At 45.0% G+C, this 24,358-nt stretch overlaps 1 long non-coding RNA gene across 1 annotated transcript in view; it reads right to left on the reverse strand.

The window, feature by feature from the left end:
* LOC308554781 overlaps positions 1-23,675 on the reverse strand; it is a 46,157-nt gene extending 22,482 nt beyond the window's left edge. The window contains exon 1 of the long non-coding RNA XR_013998443.1: positions 23,531-23,675. This is a non-coding gene — a long non-coding RNA (uncharacterized lncRNA). The remainder of the gene's footprint in view (positions 1-23,530) is intronic.
* Between the last annotated feature and the right edge of the window lie 683 nt (positions 23,676-24,358).

Below are 24,358 nucleotides of genomic sequence, written 5' to 3' on the forward strand. Positions count from 1 at the left end.
TTTCTAAAATCATAAAACTTGAGGTAACGCTCAAAAGGACGGGCATTAAAGAAATATATACTGTCAGTTGAACCATGTTTGGACACAAACATAAAAGAAGCATCTCTAAGAAATATTAATATTATATACTTGATGTGATATATGGAGCAGTGGTAGGTATTTCAAGCTTCAAAGGCACAACCTCTTTAATACACACACACACACACACACACACACACACACGCACACACACACACTCTTCCTGGAGACCCTCCTGATAGGGGAGGCTGCCCAAGCACTCCACACTCTTTTCCACCGGGCTGGTCCTCAGGGACACACTGCTCCCTTTTTAATTCAAGCAGAAAGAGCTTCTTTCCAACCAGTGGGTAAAGGGCTCCTCCCATGGGCAGAGCTTCAAAGTGGTACCAGAGCAAAGGGTGCTTTTTTGCAAAAACAGTCATGAGGCTTCAAGTTAGAGAAACAGACAGCTACTATATCATTGAGTGACGGCCAATATTTTGCAGAACATATTAGAAGAAAGTGAAATCTGTAGAAATCAGTTCATAAAGACATAGTCTTCAAAACCTGCATTCAGACAAATTATAAGCCAAAAGTAAACTTTAATAATGAGGACACTGATGCAGGAAGCAGACATTCCGTACAGGTGAGACTGCTTGAGTCAAGATCACCATGAGCATCTAAGAGGCTCCAGACCAACCAGAGACAGCTCCCTCAGCCCCAGGGCTCAAGGTTGTCTCCATGAAGAGGGATTTGGGGCTCATATGGACTTCAAGGTGTGCCTTTTTATTAATTACATGCAATTAATATCTAAATTATATTGGCTTGTACTTCAGAGTATCTGTCCAACCAGTGTCATCAAATGCTTTTATTATCTTCGTAAAGTCCTAAGTTAAAAAAATTAGTAAAACAGGAAATGAGGGACTATCAGTTTTACTATCTAAATTGTTACAGTAAGTATCTATCTTCATAATTCAAAAAAAAGAAAAGAAAAAGTAACTTAATCATAAACAAAAGAAGGGAAAAACCTTTAAGAAAAATTTAGAGATATTAAGGCTTAGGAGCCACTTGACTACTACAATGAAGTTATGTGCCTCAGGGAAGATTTGGAGGTTTGCAATTCATTCAACAAATGCTGAGTTTATACTCCGTGTCAGGCACCACGCTAGTCAATGGGGAAACATATGGGAAAATATGAGTGAAACAAAATAGTGACTCTTCAAGGAATAGTGCTGGAACAGCTGAACATCCACATGCAAAAGAGTGAATCTAGGCCCAGACCTTACACCCTTCACAAAAAATAACTTGAAGTAAATCATAGACCTAAATGTAAAATGCGAAACTATGAAACTCCTAGAGGATAACAATGGAGAAAATTTAGATGACCTTGGGCATGGCAATGACACTTTAGATACATCACCAGAGCACAAACCATGAAAGAAAGAAACTAGATGTCATTAAATTTAAAACTTCTGCTCTGTGAAAGACAATAGCAAGAGAATGAAAGGACAAGCTACAGCCTAGTAGAAAATATTTGTAAAGGACTATTATCCAAAATACACAAAGAAATCTTAAAACTCAACAATAAGAAAGCATTTAAAAATGTACCAAAGAACTTAAAAGACATCTCACCAAAGAAGAGATACAGATGACAAATGAGCAGATGAAAAAATGCTCCACATCTTATGTCATCAGGGAAATGCAAATTAAACAACACTGAGATACAACTACACACCTATTAGAGTGGCCAAAACCTGGAACACTGACAACAGTAAATGCCAGAGAAGATGCGGAGCAGTAAGAACCCTCACTCACTGCTGGCCCGAGTGCACAATGGCATGACCACTTCAGAGGAGTTTGGCTGCTTCTTATAAAACTAAACATACTCTTACCACACAATCCAGCATTTGAGCTATTTGGTATTTACCTAAAGAAGTTAAAAACATGTCAACATAAAACCTACACATGGGTGTTTAAAGCAGCATTATTCATAATTGCTAAAACTTAAAAGCAACCAAGATGTCCTTCAGTAGGATAAACAAGCCGTGGTACATCAGACAGTGGAATATTACTTAACACTAAAAGGAAATGAGCTATCAATCAATGAAAAGACATGCATATTAAATGCATTTTACTAAGCGAGAGAAGCCAACCTGAAAAAGGTTACATGCTGTATGATTCCAGCTTGATGACATTGTGGAAAAGGCAAAACTATGGACACAGTAAAAAGATCAGTGGTTCCAGGGATCATTATAGCCCAAACAGAGATAGTTTCGTAATCCATGAAGGATTGATTAGACAAAAGAGCTGATGAACACAGAGAGAGATTGGGAGATGGTCCAGGTGAAAATTCCCTGTGACCTTGACAAGTGGTTCTTAATCATTTTTCTGATGCAATACACATGACAGATGGCATTTATAATGGGCTATGACCAGGTGCAGAAGATAGGATTAATTGTAACAGGAAACCCAAAGTGACAATAGCTTAAAAGGACCATTTTATCTCCATCTCGATCTAGATCTCTATGTCTATTTCCAGAGTCCCGGGCTAGAATGAAACTCCATAGTCATCTCTAACCCAGAGTCCATCTACCTTTACAACTCGACCATCCTGGAGTGTGGCTTCTATTCTAAAGTCACCTCATGATCCCAAATGGCTGCTGGAGATCCAACCATTGCATCCATAGTGCAGGCAACAGGAAGAAGAAATCCAAAGTAAGACTCAGGGTTCCTTCCAGTTAAGTCAGTTCCCTTTAAGCAACCTTTCTGGAAGTCTCAGACACTATTTCCCCTTCTATTTCATTAGCCAGGAGTTAGTCATATGGCCATACTTAGCTGGAAGAGAGGCTGGGCATATTGCCACCTCAAATAAAAGAGAAGTTTTGCCTGAAGGGGAGAGGAGATTGGGGGAAGCAGCTAGGTTTGTTTCTGCCAGGGTTATATGTAATTCCCAGAGCACGAACACCAGCTCTGCTTCCTTCTCTCTCCCTCAGGTAAGTACATGAATCCGAGAGGAACATTATTATAGGACCAGCTTTGAATCTATGTTACCTGACCATTTATATATAATAAACTTTGGGGCTTAAATATACTATTATCTGGACGTACCTCAGAGTCCACTGTAATTTACCAAGGGGTTATGACATCAAGACTGAGGACACTACCTGTGTAAAGCAGGCGCTGTGTCTATGACAAGAGTGGGCCAAGGAGACGTAAAGGAAAAAGTGACAGGATGGACTTTGCAGCCAAATACCTATCTTTTAGACATGAAGAGAAATGACGAGTAAAAACTATTTAGAGGCTCTTCTAGGAATGTCAGCAATATGGTTGTGGTGGTTGTAATGGAGAGCCTCTAGCTAAACACTCTTGGCTTTGGAGCCGCTCACACACGTGGCACAGCCCCAGCCACGGTAGTCGGGTACTTTAGTGGCCTCCAATGGGCCCCACCTCCTGAAGTCATGCCTTTGTGCAGTCCCCTCCCTTGAATCTGGGCTGCCCTGTGGCCACTTTAACCAGAAATAAGGCTGTGCCAGTGGCCAGACTAGCTTTAAGAAGACCTGGTAGTTTCTATTTTTGCTTCTTGAATATCCTGCGCTGGCGTGTAGAAGTCTGGCTACTCTGCTGGGGAAACCGTGTGGAGAGATTCAGTGGGGAGGCCCCATGGAGAAGGAGAAGCCCGGGGACTCCGTGAAGAGAGGGCGTCCAGGAGTCCTGGAGCCCCGCGAAGTCAGGGCCCCAGCCTCTCTGCCAGCTGAACGCAGACACACTGTGACCATTGGCAGGCCCACATTGAACCATCGTGAGCAAATAACATGGCTGTTGTCTTAAACCACCATGTTTTGAACTTAGCAATAAATAATCAAAACAGCACCGCCTCCCCAAACATATCTACAGGCTCGAGTGGGACCCTGGCCAAGGTGGCTGCCACAGCTTGTGCAGCTACTGCTATGGCTGCCCCAACACCCCGGCTGGCCTCTGCTTCCCCAGCCAGAGGAGGCAGTGCCCCCTGGATGGCTCCCTAACCCCGCAGCCCTGAAATTCACCTTCCAGATGCCTCCTCCGGCTCAGGCAGGCCTACTGGAAGGATTCCTGACAGGAGCACCCTGGCCCTTTCTCCCGATTCCACCCCCACAGGAATCCGTGCCGCCCCTTGCCCGCCTCTGGAGCCCCATCGGGAAAGCCAGGCCAGCACTTGTGTGCGCACGTGGGGCCTGGGGTGGGGGGAGCCCTCACTGCAAACGGTCAAGTCCTGTCCTGGAACTGTGGCCAGAAAAATGAGTTGCTGGCATCTTCAGTTGGAATCTGGAACAGATTTTCCTATAAAAGCAATTATTATAGATGATTTTAGGTTCTGAGGTACTATTAGAACTATAGTTTGGTTGCACTGCTGGTTAAATAGACATTTAAGGGCTGCCCTGGGAACATAATTACCTTTTACAACATTGTCCTAATGAGAAACAAGATCCAAACAACTGACTTAAGAATGAACTTTAGAAAGCAACCTGATTATAATTTAGAAACTCTCATCCTATATTGAGCAGCAATTATATAGTAGACGCTGTGGGGCAAACGGAAGAAAGAATGATTGTGGCCTCTTCCCAAGAAGTTATAGTTTGTTTGGGAGACAAACTATAACTCAAGCAACACCCAGCAGGCGAGGCTGTCCGTAAGGCAGTGCGCACTTGCGTAAGAGACCAGTGAGTGCCTCAGCTGCAGAGCCAGCCAGTAAGTTAGCTCTCCCACTGTTGACTTACGTCAGCTTCCAGACACCTGTTTTGAGAGGTCTTGGAGACACACGCTGATCACAATTGCCTACGTGCTGTTTCCCGTTCCCGAGAAAGGGGTAGGAGGCATCTGCATTCACCTGGCTGTGCAGACGAGAGTAGGTGGGTTTGGGGCTTAGGACAAGTATAGGACGGCAGCAGCCATGCGGCTGGAGAGAAACCCGGGGTCCTGATCACTGGCCTCCTGGGGCCACCAAAGAGGCCCCACCACCGTTTCTCAGCGTGTTGTGTGGGAACACCCGGGTCAGAAAAATGCTGATTCCTGGGCTGCACCCCACATCTGGGGGTGAGGCTGCCTGGTTGGGGATCTGCATGGTTGAGAGACTCCCCAGCTGGTTCTTGGGCTGAGGAAAGTTGGAAGTTGCTGTCCCAGCGATGGCAGAGCCCACTAAGATACTCAAGGGCATTCTCCCAGGGAAGCTCTCAGGGTCCTCAGCTTCTTACCCACTCCACTTTGGGAACCACGCTGCTGCCAGCCAAGTTTCTAGGAGAAAACAAACGTGTTCAAAGGCCTGGTGTGGAGCAGGGGTTTTGCTCTCTCTTTCCCAGCACTTTTTGGCTCTGTTTCCAATCCAGCCAGAGCGCAGCGCACACACTACAAACATGTCTGAGGCATCTGGACTGAAACCCAGCATCTGCTGTAAGAAAAATGAGGTTTTCAAGCAGGGCCTCTTTGGAGTGGGAGGATGCCAAGTGGGATGGGGCCTCCCAGGTAGACTCTACCACGTGGAAAACAAACAAATTTCCCCAGGACTAGAACATGTGCTCTGAGCGAGATTCCAGAACTCATGGGAGAACGTATTGCACTCCTTGCTTTGTCTCTTGCCTCAGACCCCTGCCATCGGGACCACCAGCTCCTTCCAGGGTGGTGGGCTCCTTAGCATTGACACGGCTCACGCGAGGGCGAGCGTCGTGGCACACTGGGCATTGCGCGGGTCTTAGCACTGGGTGAATCACTTGAGAAATAGTTGTCAGAGGGAGGTGCACCTGCCCATGTGGCAAGATGAATTTGAGGTAACTGTTGTTGCTCTAAATCTCCCACATTAACCTGCCTCCGCACCACTTTGAACGCCTGGGCCTCAGTCTCTGTTGCCTCTGGGAAGGGATGCTGCTGCCCAAGAAAGGGGGACAAAGGTATCGAACTCTTGGCTCCTCTCCTTCAGAAGCCATGCCCAGGACATAAACAAAGGATTTGGATAAATATGTAATTAGTTAGCACTATTTTCCATTCCCTGCAGTGTCACCTTTTACCCCTGGACTAGGGAAGGTCACCCAGATGGAGGGAAGAAAGATGCCAATCCAGTGGTGACTGCTGGGGGTCCCTTCACAACCCCTGGTCAAGTCCCCACTGGGTCTGAGGAATCTCAGTGGAGGTGGGACCTGTGTGCTGGTCCAGTCCAGGGATAAGCAAAGGAAAGAATGAAGGGCCTTGATCTCCTCAGGTCCCCCAGTATTGTGGGAGAGCAGCCAAATATTTCCAAGAGCAGGAAATGGCTAAGAAGTAGACTGTTTGGATGGATGTAACATGTTTGGATAGGACAAGAGAGAATGTCAGTAGGAACAGATGACTCACTCCCCTTACCCCTGGGCCTTAGTACTATGCAGTCACCTGGGACTTGGACTCGATCCTTGGCAAGGGGGGTCAGAAAACCTGAATTGACTGAGATTTGGGTTTTTCCACTCAGTAGAAGAGCTCAAAATAGAAATGAAGCTCAGGTAGGTTCAAAAAGGTTGAAGGAACTCACCTTTCTTGCATATCTACATTTTTGGTATATTTTTTACTAGCTTTAGAAAGTTTCTAAATGGTACATAGGTCATGCTAAAAAGTATTTAAGGCCAAAACGTTGAGGTTGGAAAACCTTCCAGTTCCGAGCCCTAACCTGCCCTTTTGGTTCTTAGTACAGTCCCTCCCAGATTCCTGACACTGTGACATGGGGTGGCAGGGCTGATTTGCTGAAGAGCTTTGGATGAGTTAAGCAACTCATCCAAAGTTCTTCTACACCTTCTCCCCACTGGGAAGGGACTCATGGAACCTTGCTAAGGTGAATATGGAATGGCCTCATCCTACACCAAGGGTGTTTTGATTACTGCCTGAAAAATGGCATAAAGGGCCTTTAAAAATAGAAAATACATGCTATCAACTGACTTACTGGAGCATGATGTGGTAATCTTAGGATTCCAAAGTTATTCACGCATCAAAGCCTAGGGTTTCCTACTGAAATTCAAGGTTTTGATCATGACATTCACATTGACTCCAAGGTCTAAATATGTACAATGTCAAATACATACACCTTCCCACCAGACACGGATGCTCTAAAGCTCATCATGTGTTTACGAAAAATGTGGCTGGGTTATATTCTGCCGAAAGGGCTTTAGGGTTGTGCATTACATTTGCATTGCCCTGTCCCCCACTGTTTCAGATCTGTATGTTTTTTATTTTCACTATCTGCACAGTTCTTTCTTTTCCTCTCCTCATTTAACTCTTCTATTTCCTTTCTCATTTTCTCTTCTTTTTCTGTTACATTTCCTCTTCACATTAATTCTCTTCTTCCTCGCTCTCCCTTCCTTCTCTTAACTTCCCTTTATATGTTTTATACTTAAAAATACATTTATATTTTCTCCTTTCTCTTCTGTCCAACCTTCATCCTGCTGCTCCACAGTAGTAGCAGTCAGCATCTACTGGGCACTCAGTATGCGTCATGTTCTCCCCCAAACACTAGTATGACGGTTCCGTATTTCAGAGGAGGGAAGTGAGGCTCAGGGAAGTGGCATGACTTGCCCAGAGTCACAGAGCGAGGAATGGGGAAGCCAGGGCTCCCGGGCCTCAGCCCCCCTCTCTATCCCTCCAGCCGCTCCCATGCCTGTGTTCCACCTTCTGCTTCCTGACCTCCTGTAGCTGGGTTAGCCCTGCCCATACCCCGACCTCCCTCTCCTAACCCACAACGCACATGCTTAAGATGTACCCTCTACCCAAGTCTATTGGGTGCCCCTCTGTAGAGGGTGTGGGGAGGGGTGGCATGTACCCCAGCTTCCTCATTCTCTCACCTCGAGCCTGCCTAGGGAGCACGCGCACACGCCCCTTTCGGGTCATTCCCCGCCCACGGCCTGCTTCCTGCCCATGCTCCGGGGGTGAGAGCCCATTTCTACTCCCAGTGGTCAGGATTTTTCCACAGTGGCGTTCTGATCTCTTTCCTCTTCTGTGTATGAGTGTGTGCATGAGTGTGCATGGGTGTGTATGAGTGTGCATGAGTGTGTGTGTGTGTGTGATGGAATGAACCAGTTTTATTTTTTTCAGAAGACTTCTTTGGGAAAAATAAATCACTGCTTTGTTTCTGGCCGAGCCTGTTGAAACAGAAAGGCTTCCGGGCCCTGGGCGCTGCCCGGCAGGTGTACTCCTTCCCCGTCCTCTCGTTCTCGGGGACGAATGCCCGCCTTACCCACCCTCACCCTGCTCACCGCCTTGCTTCTTAAGCGACTGAGCAGAGGGAAGCGAGCAGAACAGGACTTCCCAGCCCTCATCGCGGCGCCCACGCACCTCCTGGCCTGCCCATGCGAGCCCGCGTGCGCCCCTCCTCTGGGCCCCATCCCCCCTTCCCCCTTCCCCCTACCCCCCATCCCCCCTTCCACGATCCCCCCCTTCCCCACCCACTCAGAGGCACCCGCCGCCCGCTGCCTCTCTCTCCCGAGCTCACTTTCCCTCCTGCACGGGATCAGTTCCAACACCATGAAAATATGCTCTATGGCTCCCTTCTTGAAAAACAGCAACAGAAAGAGCTTTCTTAACTCCACTTCCCCTCTCCACATTCTGCCAATTTTTTCCCTTACCTTTGAGGCAAAACTCCTCCAAAGACTTATTTTTATGGTCTCCAGTCCCCCTCCCCTCCCTTGAACATCATAGAGTCATCCAGTCGGGCTCGTGTCTACACACAACTCCAGCAAAACTTCACCTGCAGGCGATGCCAGCAGCATCGCCTTGTCTGACTCACTGGACGGTGTTCAGGAGCCTGTGACGTGATGAGTCGCTCTCTTTTGCATGTGACACTGGCCTGGTTCCCAATACACTAAACCCTCTGGTTCCGCTTCTCCTTTCTAACTGGTCCTTAGCAGACTCCTCTTATCTTCCTAATTTCTAAACCGTGGTTCTCAGCATTTGTTGGGCAGGAGGCACCTGGAGGGCTGTTAAAACCCGCAGTAAAGCCCGGTCCAGAGTTTCTGATTCAGTAGGCGTAGGTGGGCCCAAGCAGTTGCACATCTAACAAGTTCCCAGGTGATGCTGCTGCTGATCAGATGATCATATTTTAAGCAGCGCTGCTTAAACTTCTCTACCATTCTTCACTTCGGTGATGATACTATGCACTTTCAGTTTCCAGTACTTCTACAGGCTGAAAACTCCTAAATTACATCTCCAGGCAGGGCCTCTGCCCTCATTTCCAGAGTCATATAACTGCCTCATTTACCTCCTTGTCTGGATGGCTAATGGGCAGCTCAGTGTTAATATATTCAGCCCTGCGCTCCTGAGAGCCCCTCCAAAGCCTGTCCATTCAGCAGTTCCCCTTTCCTCAATCAAGGGCAACCTCAACCTTCTGAGTGCTCAGGTCAAGCCCCTGGGAGTCATTCAGAATTTCCCTTTTATTTTTATAGCCCACTCAACCCTTCAAATAATCCTATTGACTTTAACATAAAAATATATCTAAAATTCAACCACTGCTCATCCTCTCCAATGCTGCAAATTTGGTCCAGGCCAGAGTTATAATAACAATGTCTTAACTGGCCTCTCACCTTCTATATTCTCTATACCACATTCTTTTTTTTTTTCCTTTTTTTTTTAAATATATCTTTATTGATTTCAGAGAGAGGAAGGAGAGGGAGAGAGAGAGATACAAACATCAATGATGAGAGTCATTGATCGGCTGCCTCCTGCACGCCCACCACTGGGGATTGAGTCCATAGCCCGGGCATGTGCCCTGACTGGGAATCGAACCCCGATCGCCTGGATCCTAGGTTGATGCTCAACTGCTGAGCCACGCCCGGCCGGGCTCTACACCGCATTCTTAACAAAGCAGTTAGAGTGATGTGGGTGGCCCCAAGGTGCTCCTGAGATAAGGGAAGTACTTGCTGGTGCCACCAGAGCTGGAAACATTATATCCTGGCTTTAGCTTTTGCTGCAGCTGCATTTGTATAGTGTTTTGTTTTTGTTTTAAAAAAATGCACAAGTGACCTTTACATGAATAATGCACTAGATACCTAGAAGTAACGAGCTCTACTGCAGAAAGACCATCAAAGCATCATTCCTACGTCACTGTGGTGGGCACAGCCTTTAAATGAAACTTCCTTCACTGTCACAGGGTTTGAACTTGGCCTGCCTGGTAGTGGAGAGTATGTGCTCTGAAGACCACCGGGCGGTTCGGGTCTCTGCTCTGCCATCACTGCAGGCATGCTATCCTCAACTAGTTTTCTCATCTGTTTGTGAGGTTTGGGTTAATTCATGTAAAGGACTTAGCAGGTGGCACATAGCAGGTGTTGCTCAACAGTAGCTGTACTGGTGAGCTACAGAATGACTTGTGCATTGTTTACACTCACTCTTCTACAGACCCCAAAATTTTTTGGCCTCCTTCGGTCATAAGGGAGATTCGAAGTTGAACTTAACCATGAAAGATGTCAGCTCAGTAGAGCAAGTTTACAGGGTCAGAAAAATATTGTTGAGTTATTGGGTGGAGAAACGAAAGATTCTTCCCTCCTATTTGACGACCTTTCCTATGTATTTTCAAATGTTTCTTGATGTTCACAATTTTCTTCCCTGACAGTTCCTTTTGTGCTTCTCTGATTTCTGAATGAGGAAGACCATCCTTCTGTCTGAGTGATAAGCAGTCACTGTATATCCTGGCCAAACATTCAAAAGGCCTGTGCAAACATACGCAGCACAGCCATGACGGTGTGCATGTATATCTGTGTGCACAAGAAGGAGGGGTGAAGCTTTCCAAAGGAGCACTGCTGCCCAGAGACCCACATCTTAGATGTGCTTAGGAAGTGTGTGAACTCACTTTCCCAGGCCCATGGAAAGCCTGACTCCATAAAGCAGGCCCTCGAAGTCTGGGCGCTTTGATGGGGCATGGCTGGCACCTCACCTGGGCTCACTTTGCTTTTAGCAAAAGTTTGATTGACAGTTGCTGCCAAGATGTTTTTACCCAGGCCTAGGTTTGTTTCATAGATTAGCCGTTCACCCAGCAGTGTCGAATGAAGCTGCAGAAAGGTCAAGAGGACTCACAGAGGCTTTGCTCAATCCCATGGTGACTAGGCCTTCATCTTATCATTGTTTTTAAAGAATGAGCTGAGTTTGAACTGAATTTAGCAGCTGACTTTAGAAAACTCATTTTTCTCTACCTAAAATTTATGTAGCTCCTTTGACACTTCCAAATCACACAAAAACAATTACAAGCACCTCACTGACTGGTTGTTGGGTACATCTGAGGCCAGAGGCCCAGGGCTGGGATTGGTCACAGCTCTCTGGGAAGATGAGGCACACCCTCCTAGGGCTGAGCATTCTTTTTATTATTGCTTTCTCAGACACCAGTATATCCACATCCATAAACATGCCTGAACATGCAATGTATATTCTATTCCATACAGACCACTTAGTTAATAATATTCGTAATAACTTATATTTACTGGCTCTGGCTGCATCAGGTATTATACCGAGGGCTGGCTTCATGGGTGCCACCAATACAGTTATACAAAGTCCCTTGCTCAGAAGAGCCCTATTCGTGGGTTTAATAATCTGCATTTCTTTGAAATTCTTAATAATTTTATCTTTGAATTTGCATTTTGTGAGGTCAAATGAACAAAGGAGCATGCGCCCAGGTCTTAGAAACTCAAGTGAAATGTCTTTCTGCCTCCCACCATCTCCCCGTCTCCCCATCCACTGGTTCTCAGCCACTCCCTGCCCTGCACCCTGCTTCCCAGGATGATGCTCAGCCTCTCCACCCCCACACAGCATCCACTGAGGTCCTCCACCTCCAGGCATGAGGAGGAGAGGGCTCAAGTGCATGTGCCCATGGTGTCTTGGGGCAGGGCATGGCAGTAATTGTCCCCACCCCTGGCATTCAGGTGCTGGGGAGAGTTTCTTGCCCACTCCTGCTTCAGGTACTAAGTGAGTCCCTTCAAAGAGGTTACAGTCTGTCTACTGTGGGTTGGACAGCAGGCCCATGAGAAAGGGAGCTACCCAGTTTCATTTCGCTGCCTCCAGCTGACAGCTTGCAGGAGGGGCAACCTGACAGCCAGCGGGCCGTGGACAGGTGCCAAGTCACAGGGCAAGGCCCTCAGGCATCTGTGAGAGCGTATAGTCAGTCACCCAGCAAGTACACTGTACTCAGAACCACAGAAGAAAGAATAAATGTTTATATTTCATTACCTTCAGTGGCACTTTTTTCCTGTTTTTTGAATAAGGGGTCCTGCATTATCATTTTGCACTGAGCCCTGCAAATTGTGTGGCCAGCCCTGTTCCTTTTAACTGAATGTGGCCTGTGGTCCCAAAGCCACCAGTGATGGGGGTGGGATCCAAACCCCACAGCCACCATGGACATGCTGCTGACAGGTCTGCCGCACTGCTTTCGAGGCATGGCTCATCGGGGTGTGCAACGAGCCTCAGCTGTCTTAACCCTGACTCTTTGCCAGCTTGAAGTGTCTCCTAATTTATACACAACGTAAAATCTCTTCACGTATCACTTGTAAACGGAGACTGATCGAAGTGAGCATTTTGCAAGGTGGGGGAAAAAATGAGGCTGCAGTTAAGCCAAGGAATAGGTGGGGGAATAATCAGAAAGGCACCACGATGTGCGGAAAGCAAGGGAGAAAGCTGCTTGGAAGTGGCGGGTCTTTCAGATGCACCCAAGGGCATTGCCAACTGTCAGCCGCGCTGCCCGAGCGGATGGGCAGGTGCGGAACCGCGGTGCTGGGGCCTAAGGACGGCACTGTGCCAGCCTCATCTTCCTCACAGAGCGCCCCACTCATCCCGTAAGCAGCTAAGCACTTTTATTAAGCATTTTAGAGATTTTCTAATCTACTTAAAGCGTCAAGATTTTACATTTCTGAACAGATGGCAAAACGTGGAGTGAATGTGTACTTTGTAGGGCGTGGGGGGAGGCAGGGTGCGGGCGGGGAAGCGGGAGATTTTATGACTTGGGCAAGAGCGAGAAATGGCAGAGTGAATGGCCAGCTTTTGGTACTCATTTCTGGCTTTCTTTACTCTGTGTCTATTTTTCAACTTAGTGAAATACACATGAAGCATAAAAGTTTGATCTCTAAATGTGGATTCATGAGGACATTAAATTCTCGCTCTGGACGCAGGGGTCCTTGTACTCCGGGGGTGGCCTTCTGCACCCTTCACTGGGAAAGTGTGGGGTAGGAGGCGGCGGACTTGCTTGGCCTGTGCTGTTTCATGGCAAGAAGGTGAGGTTGCTTTGGGCGAGATTTTGTGAGATTGGACAAAACTAAGTTAATAGGTACACTAGGTTCTCTCAGGATAAACTCAGCATGCTTTGTTTTATAAACATGCTTATGTTTATATGGGCTTCTGTGTATAAGCATTTAACAAAATTCAACATCTATTTATAATCAAACCTCTTGGCAAACTAAGAATAGGAGGAAACTTCCACAATCTGATAAAGGGATCTGCAAAACAATCGAGAATTAACATCGTACTTAAGAATGACATAGAGTGAAGGCTTCCTTCTAAGACTCAGACCAAGGCAGGAAAGTCCATCTTCATGATTTCTATTCAAAACCGTACTAGAAATCCTAGCCAATACATAAGAAATAATGGGTACATAGATCAGAAGAGAAAAAAATAAAGCTCCTGTTCTTTGCAGATGGCATCATCATTTACATAGAAAAGCCTAAGGTATCTATGAAACGCTACTAGAGCTAATAAGTGAATTTAGCAGATTACAGAATATAAGATCTAAATGCAAGAATCAATTACACTTCTATGTAATAGCAGCAAACAAATGGAAATGAAATCTAAAGAAATTACATTTACAATTGCTTCAAAAATTAAATTACAGTACAAAATTTAACAAAAGACATATAATACCTTTATATAGAAAAGTATAAAACATTGCTACAGAAAATAAAAAGACTTTAATTAATGGAGAGATTTCATGTTTCATGGATTGGAAGACTGAATAATTTAAGATATTTTTTTCTAATATTATCCTATAATTCAATGCAATCCAAATCAAAATCTCGCAAGATTTTTACAAAAAAGGAAATGTTCTTTCTAACATCTGTATGAAAGAGCAAAATACCTAGGATAGCTAAAACAATCTTGAAAAAGAAAAACAAAACTGAAGGACTCACACTGCCTGATTTCCAGACTTACTATAGAGCTACAATAATCAAGATATTGTGGTACATAAGGACAATCCAAGGATTAATAGAACAGGATAAAGGATTTAGAATTAGGCCCTCATGTATATGGTCAATTGACTTTTACAAAGTTGCCAAAGCAAGTCCAATGGAGAAAGTTAAATTTTTTTCAACAAATAGTGCTGGAAAAACTGGATCAATATATGGAAAAAACCCTCACAAAAAACATTTACCCCTACTTCATACCATCCCCAAAATTAATACAAGCTGAGTCACAGACTAAACTATAAAGTTGAAACTATAAAACTTCTCTAAGAAAATATTGGAGAGCATCTTCATGATTTTAGGGGGTGAGAAAAGATTTATTACAGGGACTGAAAAAGTACTAAATATTGATCAATTACATTTCATCACAAGTAACACTCCTGTTCATTGAACACACAGCATTTATAATGAAAAGACAAGACACAGACTGAGAGAAGATATTAGCAATCCATACCTCCGACAAAGGCCTCGTACCCAGAACGTATAAAAAACTACTAATCAATAGCAACAAGACAGACAACCCTATATCAAATGGGCAAATGACTTTAATAGACACATCACTAATGAAGACATTCAGATAACTGATAAGCACATGGGAAATTGTCAACATCACTAATCAGTGAAATACAAATTAAAACCACAGCAGGATACCACTACACACTCCCAAGGATGGCTGACATTAAAAAGACTAACCAAGTGTTAGCTAGGATCGGAACCGTGAGGACTGGCACACTGACGGCGGAGGTGTAAAATGTCTCAAGCACTTTGGAAAGCTAGGACCTGGCAATTCCATGCGTAAGTATTTCTACAGGAGAAATGAATACATACGCCCATAACAGCCTTGTGTAAGAATGCTCACAGCTGCTCTACTCATGAAAGCCCCAAACTGGAAAAACTTGAGTGTATTTAAACAGAGGAGGAAACAAACAAACTATGTATAGTCATACGATGGAATACTACTCAGCGATAAAAAATGCAAAAACTACTGCTGCGTGCAGCGATACAAATCAATGTCAAAGGCATTCTGCTGGGAGAAAGAAGCCAGATACAGAAAAGTACATGCTGTCCAATCTCATTTACATGAAGTTTTCTAACAGGGAAAATGAACGTTTGTGACAGAAAAAAAATAGTAGTTGCCCCTGCGGGTGCAGGAGGAGGGGTTGACTGGGAGGAGGCCCCAGGACACTTTTTAAATCTTTTAAAAATTGTAATAAAATATACATAACATAAAAATTACCATTTTGGCCATTTTTAAGTGTACGATTCCTTGGCATTAGGTGCTTTCACATTGTTCCGCAGCCCACCACCATCCATCTCCAGAATTTTTCCACTTTCCCAACTGAGACTCATACCCTCAAACACTAAATCCCCATCTTCCTCCTCTCCCCAGCCCCTGGCAGCCACACTTCTACTTTCTATGAATTTGACTACTCCGGGAATGAGGAAATTTTCTGGAGTAATGAAAATATTCTATATTTTGGTAGGGGTGTGTGTATTACATGGGAGTATGTAATTGTTAAAACAGATCAAATTGTTCATTTAAGATGTGCCCATTCCACTGTATGTAAATTTTAAGACATAAGAAGCCCACAGTAAGGCGGATGCTTGTCCTCAACTTCCTCCCAGCTGTGGAGAGAGTCCCAGGTAAGCCACCCTGCGGTCACGGCCTCTTCAGGAGAGCCGCGCTCCCTGCCCCTTGAGGAGGGCGGAGTGCCGGCTCAGTGCCATGGGGTGCCCCTCTGCCTGACCACAAGAGCAGCCCCTCCTCTGCTTCATCCTCACACTGCATCGAGGAGACAGTGGCAGAGTAGGGACAGTTAAGTTTGGAGTGTCAACGTCAAGCCAGGTCAGGCCATGGAGAACTTTGTATGCTGTGTTTGGAGACCAGTATTTTATCTTACGTGGCAGTTGGAGGGAGCCATGAGGAGATGTTTCAAGAAGTCACAACTTTTCAGATAATCAGAGCAAGTTTTTGTTTGTTTGTTTGTTTGTTTGTTTGTTTTTAACACTTTGATCTGCTCTTAGTCTGCAATCCTCCCTTACCAACAATGACTGCACCTACCAATGCACTGGTCACTGGGCTAACTATAGGTTTGCCGTAAAGGCCCCTAACTCTGTGTCTTAGTCGGTTCAGGCTGCTGTAACAAAGTACCATAGATTAGGGGGCTTATAAACAAACACAAAAATTATTTCTCACAGTTCTGGAGGCTGGAAGCCCAAGGTCAGGGTGCCGGCATGGTCAGGTTCTGGTGAGGACCCACTTTTGGGTTGCAGACCACTGTTCTCATTGCATCCTCACGTGAGAAAAGTCTTTGAGGCCTCTTCTTATAAAGGCACTAATTGCATTTCTGAGGGCTCTACCCTCATGACTTAATCACCTCTTAAAGATCTCACCTCCTAATTCCATCGCATTGGAGGGGGTTAGGATTTCAACATATGATTTTGTGGGGCACAAACATTCAATCCATTGCCCCCTGCAAGTACAGCCATAAACTGAGGTATGCCTTAGTGACTTTTCAGAACAATAAATAGAGAACCCTTGCCCTTATGTCAACTGGGATCTATTTTCCAAACTTGCTTTCCTGCAATGCTATGAAGAGACTGAGGCACTGAAATTCTATCTCTGTTGTTCTAGCATTGAAAGGGCAAATGATGTTGACACTTGGGTTAATTAGACTAATGAGACTTTGTTTACACAATCCTAATAACTAATTTGCTTGTCCTGATTCAAACAGGAAATTCATTCTAGGTGCGAAATAGGGCTTTGACTTGTAATCAAGGTTGGCTTCAATACTTAAGTTAAACGGAAGATTCTCCAGTAAATACCTTCTTCATCTGGCTCTCAGTAGAAACAGCTTCCAAATTAGTGACAAACTATTTGACTTCAGCAATGTCACAATCAGGCTACCCATGAAAATCAGTGAGCCAGAGGTTCCATTTATTGAGTTGGACGGGCAACTATAAGGTACAATGATATCTGAAAGAAAGTTCCAGCATCCACATTGTGCTTAGAAGCAAAATGTCATCCTCCAACAGGGAAGAAAAATCATTTAAAGTCCATTTATCTGTATTCTGCCTGCAGTGTCATTATGAACATTTTGTTAGATTACACGGGCATTGCATGTTTTATTTGAAATCATAAAGAGGGCCCCAACCCTGCTAGGAAATATGAGATACACAATTAACACTTAAATGTAAAAGCCAAAGACCTTGAAAGGCAACATCAACTGTAAAAATGAGACAGCTTATCAATACTAATTAATTATGTAAATGTGAACACAATTAACTTACCTCTTTCCTGATAATAGATATTAGCTCGAGTTTCTTCTGGACCACACAAAATTTTTTTAATACGTAAATTTTAGTGTTCTGTGCAATTATGATATGACTTAGCAAAATCTCTTCTTCAACCTCTATCAGAAAAGTTGTGTTTATTTGTATGAACAAAGTAATAATAGTGCTTTGGGCTTCTTTAAAGAGGAACTTGGTATAGAATCACAAAAGATGATAATACCGCTGACAAGAAAGGCATTATAAGCTTTTGAACAAGTGGCTACATTAAAACAACAACAACCATGTCTCAAAGACAGGAGTGGCTCAGTCATCTGAAGAAAGAGTAAACTGCATTTTAAAAGTGTTTGTTAAATGCAATGAATAATTTGTAGATGGGTCTTTATTATGCTCATAATACCTGAAGATTTGGTTAGGCTAGCCCGAGGCTCTGAATGAAGCCTGGGGCCCTCCCTGTGGAGATGCTCCGAGACATGGTGACATAGTGGGTGGATGCCCCAGTGAAATGGAAAGCTGTGGATGAAGCACTAGTATTGGTCCAGTCCCACGCAAGGTGAGTACCTTAGTAGGTGCTTCCCAGGCGTTATTTCAATTAGCTCTCACCACAAGCGTGAGCAGTGGGTATTGTTATTCTTATTTTTAAGTGAGGTTTGGAGAGGTTGAGTCTTAAAGACTCATACAACTAACAAGTGGCTCCACAGGATTTGAACCCAGGTCTCTTGGACTCGAGAGTCCATGTCCTTTCTGCTCTTTCTGTGCGACCTTCGCATCCGTTCCTCTGTTCAATGTGTGTTTGTTGGGCACTAGAGGCACAGCCTAGAGTCTGTGCTGGACTGGAGGCTGAGTTGGCAGTGAGGGAAAACCCGCAGCACACACGCCGGGAATGTGGAGCTCATCCCTGTGTTTCCACTGAGTGGGATGTGCGCAATCATTAGCTTCACCCGTGGCCTTTCTCCCAGGAACTCTTTGCTGGTTGTCCTGGGAGGGGGGAGGGGTGCTGGATCTGCATGTCAAATGCTCACTGGATCCCTGCAAAAGCTGAGTCCTCAGGTCCCTGTTTCTGTGACTGCTCCCATCACCCTCCCAGTCAACCAGAGCCAGGCCTGGCTGCTCCCTTTTCCAGCTCCAGGTATAGTTAGTCCCCTGGCTGCCTCCACTCCCATCTGTACAGGTGGGCAAACGAAATAGGCTCTGAGAGCTAAGCTATCTTTCCATTCAAGTGTGTTCTTATAGCATTTCCTCTCTTTGGTGAAAATTCTGTGTCACCCTTCACCAGTGTTTCCCTCTGACCTATACTTAAGGGTGCAGAGGTGGGAACGAGGGGGTGAAATTGAGAACATGTTCAAATTGAAACTTTCAACTTGAGCCTTCAAGTTTACTGATGACTCCAGGCTTCAAATATGGGAGCAAAGCTTTTCCCATCTCACCGGATCTGCCCTAAGCCCGGCAGGGTGCCATTCACCTCCCTGAGCCGCTTTGGGCTGAGAGGAGCTTCCCGGGAGTTAGCGTCAGCCTGCGACCGCGGAGCCCACCTTGCATTCAGTGGGACTGGAGGCCCCTTCTGCCATTTGGTGAAGGGTTGGCCCAGATGAAAGATTTACTGCCCAATTTCAGAACTGGTATTTGTCTTTGATACCTTGATTGTATTTGCAGAGAAGCTGTGGACCCTCTCTTCCTAAGCCCTCATAGAAAAAAGTCTCCTATCTTGTACCACCCAGTCTTATGGGTTCAAAAACTAGTCGGGGGGTGGGGGGTGTCTTTGGATCCCTCTTGACTGAAGCAGTGAGTGCCGCTCAGCAACATAGCTGCTGAGGAAAGAAAACCGGAGCCCATGGTTCCCTTCCCCTCCCCTTGCCTTTCCATAATCAAAACCTCACATTCTCAGATTGTAGGATTACACTACATACTTTCTGGGAGAGGGGAGTTGGTCATTTTTAATTACTTACAGGTAAATGGTTTAGAGAAATAGAATGTCATGTCTGGATTTGAAAGTAGTTTTAAGAGGCTTTTATTTTTTTCTTTGGTAACTGAGAGTGTGTGAGTGCCTTTACTTTCGACTCATTTTTTAGACCTTCTGCACCCATCTGAGTCCTTGGATTGCATTTTAGTTTCTATCTGAAGTCAACAACGTCTCCTTAAAAACAACAACGAGTCCAGTTTCTGCCATGGGTGTGGAGCTGGCAAGAGGGCCTGAAAACCAGAGAGTGGTTCTCTAAAAAGTGAGGCATATCCATAGTTTCCTGGTCAGAGTCCTATGGAAACGCTGGCTCCACTCTCTCTACATGAGTTGGAGGACAGTTTATGGCAGTCAGTAAGGCAGCCAGGAAAAGATTCAGGGTTTCTCTCTCCCATGCATGATCATGTGGATTAACTGAAGACTATTTTTTCCTTTTGGCCAAACTTGAACACACGAGAAAACCAAACAAATGAAAGGAAAAAAAATCAGTGACCACGTCAGCAAAGAAAAACAGCCTTTAGGTGGCAGGTTGGCAGGTTGGCAGGTTGGCAGGCTGCCCTGTTCCAGGCTCCCCATCTGTAGGGACTGACGAGGTGGCAGCTGCCAAGCTGTTCCCCAACATGGGGCGATCTAAAGAGTAGGGTTTGGTCTTGGGCCTGACTCTCTCTAAGCTGGAGCGCAGGCACCGTTGGCGTGGGACAGGAAGGTGCCCTTTGGTTCTTTAATGTGTACATTATGATTCCACTTTGGAATTAATGCTCAATATCAACCAACTCAGACTGCACAGCAGAGCAGGCTCCAGGAGGCACCTCTTTTTATCATACATCCCACGAGGTCTTTGAATATTAAACAAAAGTTCCTAAGACTCCTTATGTACAGTATCGCTGTCCTTTCCCATTGGGCGAGAGAGGGGAATGGCTCCCTCAGAAAGCACGTTCATCTGAATAAAATACAATGACCTTATCCAGAGGTCACTGTCTCGGGCGACCCACCTGGCGCACTGCTGAGGAAGCCGAAGGAAGCGTTTTCGGTGCCTGGAAGGGCGCTGGACTTCCCGAGGCGAGTCACGGGCTGGATCCTCGCACCCTTGTTCGGAGCTTATTTACTCATGTTGTAAACATAATTCTATTTCGTTTTAAGTTTCATTGGTTTGGAAGATGAGACGGGGACAAGGGAAGGAGAAAGGGCAAAAGAAGACAGGTAGGCACCACCTGTCGGAATAGCCACCCACGGCACGGGGGCAGCCTCGGCCTGCTTCGTTCCCTGCGCAGTCCTGGGCTTAGTAGTTGGTGCTAAGTAGCTATTTGCTGAATTAATTAATGACAACAGTGGAAAGCACGGGCTTTTAGGGACAGTCTGCTAGGGAACAGCAGGAAGAAGAAGAGAGAGGAAGAGGGAGGGAGGGAAGAGCAGGAGGGGGCCTCACGAAGCACACTCACTGGTCTAAGATCAGTTTAAGGCAACACCCAACAATACTCAGAAAGTTCTTGAGAACATCATTGCTGCAGCTTTGGTGGTGGTGATGATATGATGGCTGCTTATCATGATAACCCTAAATCATTAAGACACCAAAATAAATAGAAACTACACTACACAGAAAAAAAATTCAAAACATCTGAAAAATAGTTCCCAAAAATGTGATTGGAATTGTTTTAAATCTTTCTAAATTTTAAATCTCTACATTCACAAATGCAGAATACAATTTACCCCAATGACAACAGATTAACGAAGTTAATAGAAAAGTTATTATATTACCAAAGGCACACACATCATCTGTTACTTCACTATCATCCACTTACACATAGCTAAAAGGATCTCATCCTCTGACATCCACACACCCTGGTATTTTATGATCCATATTTATAATATGTTGATACAGCTCAACATAATATGACTGACCTCTAAGAGAGGTGAACAGCACAGTGTCCCACATGGGAATGGAGATTTCTTTGAACTCTGCATGTATAGAGAAACTTCCTGAATTTTTTTAACCAGGGTGGGAAATCACGTGGTTTCAAAGGCCAAAGCCTTAGAAATGGGGGAGTCTACCCAAAGTTAAGCCACAAGTTTGGCTAGTTTTATGATTGCTTTGGGCTTTGCTTGCTGAGAAATGCTATTTGCTTTCTCTGAGAAATGCTGAGATATTTGAAAGGAATTTTGAGGGAAAGTTTTTAATGTAAAAAATAAAATCTAGCCCAGCTGGGGTGGCTCAGTGGTTGCATGTCAACCTATGAACCAGGAGGTCATGGTTCAATTCTGGTCAGGGCACATGCCCAGGTTTCGGGCTTAATCTCCAGTAGGGGGCTTGTAGGAGGCAGCCGATCAATGACTCTCATCATTGATGTTTTTATCTCTCTCTCTCCCCGTCTTCCTCTCTCCAAAATCAATAAAAACATATTTTAAAACAAACAAAATCTATGAATGATTTTGAACTTCTGGAAAGAGTAAGTGGAAATTGAAAACTAAGAAAAACCAGGATCCTTCATAGAACACAGAAGGGCAAACACCACATGTGTGTGTTGTGCTCTGTTTAAAAACAAGTCTCTCTGGTGATTCTCTCTCTCTTTGTTGACTCTCTTGGAGAGTCAGCCAACAGTTTGGTGTCTCATAGAGTCAGAGGGCAAAGTGAGGCAAAAAGCAGCATTAAAAAATTTTATAAACAGGCAAGCTCTTCTTAACTCTGTGTTTAGTGGCATCGTGTCAGTAGCTTCATATTTGCAGGGATAAGAGTAGAAATTGCAAATGTTACAAATCAGGGCTTCACTTACTGCTGTGTCCATTATTTAGACTTAAGAATGTGATGAAAATGTTAATAATGCAAATTAAACTTAAAAGTGTGTTGTGTTTGTAGCTCTTGCATTGTGAATAGTTAGTTCAAAGCAAAACATGGAAAAGCCACCATCTGATTCAGCAAAAAGGTCACTCACATCACTGACCAGAGCGGAATTCCAATGCGCCTGTCACGCCTCCTCTCATCACGCTCAGCAGACACCAGCGCATCGCCCAACTCGCGTGTCGAACCTGCTCTTATTTATTCATTGCAAACAACTGACAAATCGGATATCACTGTAGGTTGACAACAGACTTAATAAAAGCTCAGCAAAACCAAAAATCTCTCTGGGAATAAACTGGCTTTATGAAATTTAGAGAAAAAGAAGATTCTGTAAGTTATTCTTCTTAAATTGTATGCTACATATTCTTTATACCAGTAAAATTTAGAACAAATTTCAGTACATTTGCACACATATGCATTCTTCTCTGGAGAGCTGGTTGCTAACCGCAGACCAGCACCCCGCTGGGGTTGGGCCACCATACCCCTGTCTAGCTGGCCCTCCAGAAAGCCACGAAAGGAAAGGAGGCTGCTCACAAATGTCCATGGAGGGAGCTCCATTTCTGCCCAGCGCGGAGCAAGCGTCTTTGTAGAAAAAGAACATTAAAGTACTCACGATGCATATGTGAAGACCAGGATGGGCGAGAGACCCCAGCAAGGGCAGGACTAATTGCAGTCAAGGCCTGCCCCCTACCCCACACCTAACGCCCACATATTCCCCAGCCCTAGATTTTCCTTTGTGCTTTTAATTCAAGTCACATGTGGAACTTGAGAACCTATAAATTACAAAATGTCTTTCAAACAATGTTAGTATGTAAATATAAAATAAAACATTAAATCCCCATCATTAATATTGAAGAGGAAGTCAATATTTGATAAAAATTGCCTCGGGGGAATGTGCCTTTCTGCCTGGTTTTATGCCTCACAGACTTATTCAATTATTATTTAATTACCCAGTTAAATGTCATGGCTTACAAAGCAGGGATTATATTAATAATAACATGAGGTTTGTTTTAAACCAGCCCATACACTAGATAGAGCTGATTTTCCCTTACCGTCTCATAGAGCACAGAATTGACATTACTCTTCTGCACCTGGCTTTGAATGAATTGGTTCTATTTAAGATCCCCCCCCACCTGCCTTTTCAAAAATCCTCCTCCTATATTTGTTATACCTTTCCAGTATTCTAGCTGTTCTCCACCCCACCTTCCCCCCCTTCCCACCCTCCGCCCTGGAGTCTTAATTTCTTAGTAAATCAAATACCTTAACAAAGGCTCTTGCCTGAAACACAGTAACACAGAATAGATGCCGGGTCACAGGGAACAACCTGCTCTGAAAAGAAGGTGGGGCACCGCGCACAGCAGTTTCCCAGCCGACGCCTTCCGACTGGTTTGCTGGTTCATGCTTCGCTCTACAGTTGCTATAGCAACCGTCCTATCAGGAGGATTTGCTGGCACCTAGATGGACTTTATTTCTCTGACAGTTGGAGAGGAGAGTGAAGACAAAGTCTAATGAGCGGACTGAGTGACATTCAATGGCTCCCCTTTCAGCTCACCCGTATTTGGGGGGTTTGAGCTTGGCCTTTTGTCAGCCTGAGGGTGCTGACTGCTCTCCCAAGAGGAGGAGAGGGGGGCGCGGGGCGGACCCTGCAGGTTGGGGAGGAGGCTGGGAGCAGCCGAAACCCGGTGGGCACGCGGGCCTTTTGTGCTCCATCTGTGTGCTGTGGTTTTGGGAGTGGAGCCAAAGAAACGTTACCTGGATTGTGCCTCCCAGAGCCGGGGCGAAGCCGCCAGCCCTGCCTCAGACACAGGGCCTCACAGGCCACGATAGGGCCTAATGGCCGGGCAAATAAGCTATCTGAATGTTCAGCTTTATGAATATTGAGCAAAATTCTTCAAATAAATTAGGAAAATGACTAAGGGAACAGACATCTGAATCCCATTGTGAGCCGAGGGCCACTGATTTGTAACGCTAAGTATAATAACAGAGGTATAAATGAGGAATACTTTTCAAAATAACTGGTGAGCTTCAGAAACTGGTACACTAAAAAAGTGCTAATTCTGAGTGCTCTCGAAGAACGCCAGTGCCTAG

Source organism: Miniopterus schreibersii, assembly GCF_964146895.1.
Source record: "Miniopterus schreibersii genome assembly, chromosome: 3".
Classification (NCBI taxonomy): Eukaryota; Metazoa; Chordata; class Mammalia; order Chiroptera; family Miniopteridae; genus Miniopterus; species Miniopterus schreibersii.